At 34.8% G+C, this 9,637-nt stretch overlaps 3 non-coding genes across 3 annotated transcripts; all 3 read right to left on the bottom strand.

Moving 5' to 3' along the window:
• Positions 1–1,544: 1,544 nt before the first annotated feature.
• LOC125839835 (small nucleolar RNA snoR77Y) lies at positions 1,545–1,626 on the bottom strand. The gene has a single exon (XR_007443704.1). It is a non-coding gene; the product is annotated as a small nucleolar RNA snoR77Y (small nucleolar RNA).
• Positions 1,627–1,651: 25 nt separating this feature from the next.
• On the bottom strand, positions 1,652–1,806 carry LOC125839837 (small nucleolar RNA snoR2/U65). Its single transcript, XR_007443706.1, has one exon. It is a non-coding gene; the product is annotated as a small nucleolar RNA snoR2/U65 (small nucleolar RNA).
• A 156-nt stretch (positions 1,807–1,962) lies between these two features.
• LOC125839844 (small nucleolar RNA U49) lies at positions 1,963–2,027 on the bottom strand. Its single transcript, XR_007443712.1, has one exon. It is a non-coding gene; the product is annotated as a small nucleolar RNA U49 (small nucleolar RNA).
• Positions 2,028–9,637: the final 7,610 nt, after the last annotated feature.

Below are 9,637 nucleotides of genomic sequence, written 5' to 3'. Positions count from 1 at the left end.
ATATATGTTTTGGTGCTGGACTCTTTATTGTTGTTTCCATTTTCTTCTTTTTCATTTTATGTTAGTTTGGTAGTTTCGCAATACAATACTAGATTATTGAGTTATGGGGTAAAACCATGAATAACCCGAACTTAAAATATCCTTATGCTATAATTGTGAACAAAAAATGTTCTTTAGCTATCCCAAAATTTGCAATAAATGTTTTTCAATAATTGCATACTCAAACTTATCACTGATTAAGTTATAATTATAACCCACTAAACATAAATTGTTCTTTTTTCTCAATTTTATCACTCAAATTAGAATTCAAACTTTTCCGGGAAAATTACTTGCGTGTACACTTTTTAAAAAATATTTACTATATTTGTCAACATTATTCTTTTAACCATATATAACAATTTGATTGAATGACAGTACTGCTAAAAGTTGCGAATGACAACACTTTTTGCTAAGTTTAAAAGAACAAAATTATTTAAGTAAGTATTGCTAAAAGTTGACAAAAATGGTAATAAATTAAAAGTATACTTAAAAGTGGTAATTATTAAATAAAAAACCTTCACTTATGTAATTTTTCCAACTTTTCCGAAGGAGTTCATAGCAAATATTAGTTGAAATTAATGAATAATAGGTATTTTTTATAAAATATACTCTCTCCATCTCATTTTATATGAGATAGTTTGACTCAATACAAAATTTTTTAAAAAAAAAAGACTTAAAACTTGTGGTCTAATATGAATGATAAAAAAATTTATAATTATAAATTATTTCATTAAGAGTAAAATAGACATTTTATAGTTAAATTATTACTTAATATAAAAATATGTCTTTTTTGGACAGACTAAAAAAAACAGGTCCCATAAAATGAAAAAGAGAGTAATAATTTAGAGTAATTTTTAAATTTTCCCAAATATTAGAACTTGAACCAAATACTATTTGAGAACTAGGAATAGGCAAATATATTTGCCAAATTAAATGACCAAACACCACTTTAAGTTTTTCAAGTTTAAAGTTTTCCATCCATGAGGAAATTACCAACTAATGGTTATACTCTAACAAGTATTATTTTCCTCGTTGATGTCTAAGCTCGTTGTATACACCTCTTTTCGCTGTTTTTCTTCTGTTTTCCCCAAAGAAAATTACTGATATCTTTCTTCTTTACCACAGGTTTACCAGTTTTTTAACTTTTTTGACTACTTGTTTGCCAATTCATTGTTAGCATTTTAAACTTTTTTGACTACAGATTTACCAAAAGTTAATATAAGGATGTTTATGGTAAATTTTGAGATGGTTAAAGCATGTTTTTTTACTACTGGTTTAGTAAAAGTAAAAATAAGGATTTTTATTCCAGCGTTGTAGCATCAGCCCAAAACTCCTAGATTGGTTAATAGAATTAACAAGTTTCATAACCATTTATCACATCTTTCGTTAATATCAAGATATCTCAATTTATTAAATATTTTTAACTTAAATTAATTGATTAAGTCATAAATTTAAATAATTTAAAGACTTGGAAAATTAATATTCAGAAGAGATTGGAAAAAATAGTGAAGCCTCAGATAGTCAATCACACATCAATAATGTTCAGACGGTAATTCCAAATATTTATATAAAAATCATCATTGGCTTCAAAATAAATTATAAATATGAAAAGGAATGTAATCGCACGAAACGGCTCCGTGAAGGAATTGAAAAAGATCCATACACAGATTCCTATCAGAATGCGAAACGTTAATTAAAACTTGTTATTGGTCCAATCATAGCATCTTCGGTCATCGCATTTTGCTACCGTCGACGTGGCATCGGACCGATAAGACTATAAATTATTCAAAAATGGATTAAACCTCAGAGACCCGTTACAAATCACACACACAACGACGGAGCAGAAGGCCACAGATCCCGACCATTGAACGGAGACTGGATAGAATCCGATCAATGGTGGGTGGGAAAGAGAGTGGAAACTGCGCCGCCGCTGCTGTTTAAAGTGTCATACGGCACTTCCTATTCCTGGGATGTCTTCCTCATAGGTGATAAATAGCTACAAATTTAACAAATAAAACATGAAAAAGAAAAAATAGCTAACAATGAATCAAATAGTTATACTATACAATATATAAGAATTTCATGGAGGAACAGAGGAGGCCGTGGATGAATGAGGCTAGTCAGGTGAATATCAGTTTATATAGACAAGTCCAGGTGTATGAAACCCTAATTCTGAAACGCTGGACTCGTTTGGGCCTTGATTTTATATTTTTCTTCGTGGGCATCAGCTTAACAAGGCTAAAAATGTCATTTTATAATTTATTAATGGGAAATGGTCAAAAATGCCCCTCAATTTTAGTTTATTACTAGCTAGTTGACTATGACCATATCATTAAAATAAAGTTATTTATGTCCTCGCCGTTACTAATTTCACCATTTATACCCCTCAATTGACAGAAATCCCCAAACTGATTCAAATTAACCAATTTTACTTAAATTATCAATTTTAACCCGATCCAAACCGACCTACTTAATAATATAACCCATTTTTGTTCTATCTTGTTCATCTTCATCTTTAATGTTGGGTTCCTTTTCAAAAACAACATGTAAACAATCCATTTGAAAACACCCATCAAACAATTAGCAAAAACCATCTGCTCCATCTACGAACTCCAGCGAAGAGCGACCGCTACCAGTCCCCTCCATTTTCTCCTTTTACGTTTCGCCACCATACCATGAAGATATTTATGAATAGTGAAAAAGAAGAAGAAGAATAGAGAGAACAATGTGAAGAAGAATATTTTGTTATTCAATCTTGTGTAGTTACATTGTAGATTTCCTCTTTATATTAGTTGTGATATCTAATCACACTTAGCTATCCTAACCGACTTACATCTAATTGTAACTGCCTTAACTAATTAATGGAAAGTTAGTTACACAGTAACAGTGGGTAGGGAACACATACGAAGGACCAGGTTCACACATTTGACTCTGTCTTGTTCTTCTCATTCTCAACACTCCCCCTCAAGCTAGGAAGTGAGAAGATGTTCAGAACTCCTGGCTTGGAGCTGAGATGTTGCAGTTGCACTTGTGTGAGTCCTTTAGTGAGCAGATCAACTGGTTGATCTTGTGTAGGAATGTACTTGGTAGACACTAATTTTTATGTGATTTTTTCTCTTATAAAATGATAATCAATATCTGTCACGACCCAGTGGTACCCCCTAGATGTAACATGGCGTACTTCACCCCGATGGGTCTCATACAAGCCCTAGCATAATCATAAGATAACAGAAAAGTATGGAAAATTTAAAACTTCTTTAAAACCATACAATAGAAAACATTTTCATAAACAAGCGAAAGTTTTTACTAAACCTTTGTCTCAAACCATTTATTAAACTCTTGAATAAAAGTCTTGGGACGCAGCCCATACAATGTCTAAAACATAAAGAAATGACATAAAGGAACCACGGGTTTGTCCTCGAAGCTGTGAAGACTCACCAAAATCTCAACTTTTCTTGCTCCTTAGAAACCTAGCCTTCAAAGGAACTCAATCTCTGAAACCATACATTTGATTAGAATATAGGCAATATGCGTTAGTACAAAATGTACCAACTATGATAGCTAGCACAAAATCGTAAGAGCATCTCAAAATGGTTAGTCAACATAAGACATAAACATAAGAGAAAAAAACATAAGCATTGCATAATCTCCAACATAAGAATCATATAATCATAAGTCAACATAAGACATAGTTAATGAGCATAGGAGATAAGTCATATCATAATAAGCAAAGTCTCCAACATAAGCATCATATAAGCATAACTGACTCTTAGTCATCTAGACCATAATAGAACCATTCTCAAGTAACCTTAAAAGCATACATGTGCAAAACATGAATAACATCCCATAATACCACTCAAGCCAAGTATCCCTTTTTGGTCATCTTGATCATAGTCTATATACATAGTCAACTTTTAAACTTCTCTACCATAAGGGTACCATACTCTTAAGTATCCTCAAGGCACACTTGTGCAATGCATGAAAGACATCTCATACTACCCTCCACACTAAACATAACCTTGAAGTCATCCTAGTCATATTCACCCTCTTTTGGCCTCATTATAAACTTAACTTTCATCATTAAGGGAATCGCTCACCTTTAGTCACTTATAGCAAGGAAGGCAACTATAACACAATCTTATCTCAATATTTTTCTTTAATAATCCCAAAGTCATACTTGTGCAATGCATGCATAGCATCCCATAATACAACTCATGTTAAGTACAACTCTTAGGTCCTTATACTCATACTTCTTGGTTTGGAACCTAGTTCCTCTCTTTTATTTTAGAACACTATGAGGTACTCTCTTAAGCACATCTTAGTTCATTATTAGCTTGAACCCTATGAGATACTACTTTTAGCATGTCTTAGTTCATCATCAACATGGACCCTATGAGATACTACCTTAAGCATGTCTAAGTCCATATATACTCTTGAACACTATGAGGTACTTTATTAAGTGAGTCTTAGTTCAATTATGCTTTAGAATACTATGAGATGCTTCTTAAAGCATGTCTTAGTTCATTGGATATGGAGATTGCTACTAGAAACCTTAACTCAACTATGTGAAGGTTTTCATCTCATGAGACCTAACTTTGGGAAAACCCACACTCTACTACGTAAGAGTTCCCCTTTTTTCTTGGATAGTCCTCATATCAACTAGGTGTTGTTCTCCTTTCAACTTGGAGCCCAGACCCTTTCTTGTGTAACACTTCATCTCATTATCAATATCCACTTGGAGCCAAGCATACACCCCAAGATTTACATTGTTAAGCCTTGCTTAACACTCATGTCTTATGAAAGGATGTCCTTGAAAACCAATCCATGTTCAAATGATTCTATCGATTCATACTTTCAAGCATTCATAAAGTTAATTAGGTGAGTATAGGCCTTTCACCACAAATCCGCCTATTAGACTTTTATTCATCACATTGATTCTACTTTCAAAGCCCTAGTGATTCAACATTCATGACTACAAGCTTTACTTCATTCTATTCTTGTTCATATTTAAATTACAAGGCAAAATCATCACAAGCCTTAGTTATATGTGATTCTAAGCATAATTCATCATAAAGTCCCAAATTCAATCACTACAATTCATGATTTATCCTACATTCATAAATCTAGTTCAATTCATGATTTCATATTCCTATTCTTGAATAAGTCCTATACATGATAAAAATTCTAGAAGATCCATCAAGAATAATCAATTTCTCATCACAAGGCATAAACCCACATACTTTGATTTCTAGGGTTAACCATGGAATTCACATAAATTCACCATAATATCATGAATAAACACTAAATTAACCATAAATAAGTATTATCCAACCAATTGGAGTCATACCCAACTAAACCCACTCATTAGAAGAAACCTTAGCTTAGATTGGGGTTCTTCTTCACAAATTTGGGGAAATTTTAGGGGACTATATGGGTGGTAGAACCCATAGCTGAAAAGCTAAACATACCTTGATCAAAGCCCTAGCATAAGCCTTCAACAATGGAGCCTTTGTTCTTGACCTTTGCTCCTTCTCTAGCTTCTTCTTAAATGAAGGTTTTCTAGAGAGAGAAATATTTGAGAGATGAGTGATTTAGGGTTTAATTCTAAATGACTTAGTTGGGGGTGTTTAAAGACTTAAAAGACTTTATATATGTGTATAAAATCAATATAAGATAACCCCCACTTAAAACTAACTAAAAGGGAATTTACTAAATAACCCTCGACTAGGTAGCCCCTTGCCAGGGGTCACGCCCCTCTTCTTCACGAGCCATCAAGGGCACCACGGCCCGTGGTGGTGCCCGTGGTCCCTTGACCAGTGCCTCCCTTCAACTTGCCAAGCTCCCAAATGCCAAGGCATGACCACGAGACCTCTCACGATCCGTGGTCAAGACCACGAGTCATGGTGATGGTCGTGGTCTTGGGGCAGTAGCTAAGCCCCAATGCCTTGCCTCCCACAAATCCTAAGGGTACTTCACGAGCCCCTTCACGGACTGTGGTCAAGACCACTGGTCATGAACGAGGGTTCATACTTAGCTCTAAAAGGTCTTGGCTTCCCTTATCCTAAGACATCTTTACGAGCCTTCCCACGATCCATGGTCAAGACCACAAGTCGTGAAGTGGCTCGTGGAGGCAAGCTACATTGAGGCAACCTTTAGGGAGCTCCTGCCTTGGTCTCATGAGCCGTGGTAGTGGTCGTGGACTTGAGGCAGTGTGCTTCCAAGCTTGGGCAGCCTTGGCCTTGGCTTGGACCTTACCCCCTTGGCCTTGGCTCTTGCCCCTTAACTTGGCCCTCATTAAGCCCCAGATGGTGTACTAGTTTATGGGGTGTAAGATATGCCTTGACGTTTAACCCCTAAACCCCTCATTCTAAGTACGGGAAATCTCATCTACGACTCTAATCCACATACATCAAACTCTAGAACCCTAGCTTATAGACTTAGTTTAGTCTACTAGTTTCCGCGGTGTTACAATCTCAATGTGTTTGGTCCTCTCATGATAGACTAGATTGGCTGCAAGTTGCATGGCAGCTTTGCTATCAGTATGTATGTTGTTAGGTAGTGAAACTTCAATGTTGAGTTCCTCCATTAAACTTTTCAGCCATATAATTTCTGTTACAGTGGTTGCAATGCTCATGTATTCAGCTTCAGCTGAACTTCTAGAAACAGTTGTTTGTTTCTTTGACTTCCATGAAACTAAAGGCCCTCCATACTGCACAAAGTAACCAGTTATTGACCTTCTTGTTAGAGGGAAAGAGGCCCAATCTGCATCACAATAAACAATGATAGTATTCTTTGAGTAGCTGGACAGTAGTAGGCCTTGTCCTAGTTGGTTTTTCACATATCTGACAATCCTTAATGTTGCAGTCATATGTGACTTCTTAGGTTGTTGTAGGAATTAACTTAATGTTTGAACCAAATAGGAGATGTCATGTCTTATCATGGTTAGATAAAGTAGTTTGCCAACTATCCTTTGATAAGCTTCTTGATCAGCTAAGGGATCATATTTTGTCATTTGTGCTTTTCTTTATCATATTATTTGGTAGTCAATTTTAAGTTGGTATCAATTAGAGTTCCAGCTGGCTTAGCTGCAGTTAGACCAGTTTCAGAAATTAATTCTAGTGCATATTTTCTTTGATGTATTAGAATACCTTGCTTTGATCTTGCAAATTCAATACCTAAGAAGTACCTTAACTCTCCCAAGTCTTTCATTTTGAAAGCTTGTTTCAACTGATTCTTTGTTTCTTAAATTAGAAGTTTATTATTTCCAGTGATCATCATATCATCCACATAGATGAGAACAAGTGTCATGCCTATTGTTGTCTTTTTTATGAATAACGAGTAATGATATTCACTTTGTTTGAACTCAAATTTCAGTAATGCATGTTAGAGTTTTCCATTACATTGTCTTGGTGCTTGTTTTAGCCCATAAAGGGATTTAGTGAGTCTACACACTTTATTCTCCCCCTGACTCTTAAATCCCTGAGGAAGTTACATGTAAATCTCATCAGGTAAGTCCCCTTGTAGGAAATCATTGAACATATCCATCTGATGAATGTGCCATTGTCTTTGGGCTGCAATAGTTAGTATTGTTCTCACAATCCTCACCATCACCACTGGACTGAATGTCTCCTTATAATTAATACCTTTCTTTTGGCTATAGCCTTTTGCTACTAGCCTTGCCTTATACCTCTCTATTTCTCATGTGCTCTTATATTTGATCTTATAGACCCATTTGCAACCTATAGGCACATTTCCCTTTGGAAGAGTAACTACTTCCCATGTATGATTATTTTGTAGTGCATCAATCTCAGATTGCATTGCCTCAACCCATTTAGGATGAGAAACAATTTCTTTGTAGCTTGTAGATTCTGTATTGGCAGGGAACTTAGACAAATCTGTTTGATAGGAATGGTTTAATTGGTCATATGACAGGTATTTGTACAAAGAGTATGAAGTATGTTTAGCATGGAGAGATACAAAATCTTTCATACATAATGGTGGTTTCTTTCCCATTGCAGATCTTTTATTTTCTTCTTGTATCACCAATGGACCAGGTACAAGAACTTGATCTCTATTTAGTGCAGGATTATTAGTTTCTATAGATACCTAGATACCTCTCCAGATGAACCTGTTCCCTGAATCTGATCAGCAATGGGCAATTGATGTGGTGAGTTAGTGACAGAAGCTTGGTGTCCATCATTTAAACCAGTGAATCTGAACACATGTGTATATTGTTGATCTTGTGTTTTGAAAGGAAATATGTCTTCCTTGAATATCATATCTCTGTGTACAAAGAAAACATGAGAAGTTAGATCATATAACTAGTAACTTTTTTAAGTGGTTGCATAGCCTAAATGAACAACCATTCTGAACCTACTCTTTATTTTATCGGGTTCTTGTATAATTTTAGCAAAACACAAATAGCCTAACACTCTGAGATGTGATATTGTAAGTTGCTTTTTGAATAACTTTGTAAAATGAGTTTTGTTATTAATAACAGGTTTAAGAATTCTGTTTATAATATATACTACATCTTGAACACATAAACCCCAAATGTTTCCCTGAAACCTAATAGCTCTTGTAAGCTCAAGAATGTGTATGTGTTTCCTTTCAACAATACCATTTTGCTGAAGGGTATAAGCACATGTAGTTTGATGTATAATGCCTAAAGAAGTAAACATGGTTGAACACATATTATTCAAGAATTATGTACCATTATCAGTTCTTATGCACTTAATAGTTTTATCAAATTGTGTTTTAACATGTACTAGAAATTGTTGAATAATAGTACACGCATCAGATTTTAGTTTTAACAGAAAAATCCATGTATATCTAGACATGTCATCTACCACAGTAAGAAAATATTTATTTTCATTATGAGTAGAAGTTTTATAAGGACCCCATAGATCCATATGAACTAAATCAAAACATGCAGAGCTTTTAGAGGTGCTAACTGTGAAAAGTATCCTTGTTTGCTTAGCACAAGAACAATTATTGCATTTATTAATTGTCTCAGTTATGCTACTTAAATCTGATGACAACATTTTATTTAACATTGAACTAAATACATGCCCACATCTTCTATGCCACAAGTCTATATCTAGTTTAGAATCTACTCTTAGTAATGGAATAGAGCAACTAGCTGCAATATTGACATCTCTTGAACTTGTATTGCTTGATAGTATGTATAGACCACCATCTTCTTTACCAATCATCTTCACCTTCCCATGTGACAGATCATGAAATATACAGAAGTTAGGGAAAAAAATAGCAGAACAGTGCAGTTCCTTAGTGAGTTCAGATACTGATAACAGGTTAAATTCGAATTGTGGTACTTGAAAAACTCCAGTGATCACTTCATTGCTTGGTAGGCCACTTGAGCCAATAAACTCAACTAAGGAAACATCACCATTGGGTAAATGTACTTTCTTTGGCTTATTAGACTTGCAAATAGTTGACTTGTTTAGAGAGCTCAGGCCTGTCACCATGTGATTAGTAGCACATGTATCAATTATCCAACAAGGAGCATAAATAATATTGGTAGTAGAGTTGAAATAAGTGTTTGTACCTGATCCATGACCTACTACATTAGCTGAAT

Source organism: Solanum verrucosum, unplaced genomic scaffold, assembly GCF_900185275.1.
Source record: "Solanum verrucosum unplaced genomic scaffold, falcon-dt-bn FXZP01000175.1, whole genome shotgun sequence".
Lineage (NCBI taxonomy): Eukaryota > Viridiplantae > Streptophyta > Magnoliopsida > Solanales > Solanaceae > Solanum > Solanum verrucosum.
The sequence above is the reverse complement of the archived record's forward strand: the minus strand, read 5'-3'. Positions and strand labels throughout refer to the sequence as shown.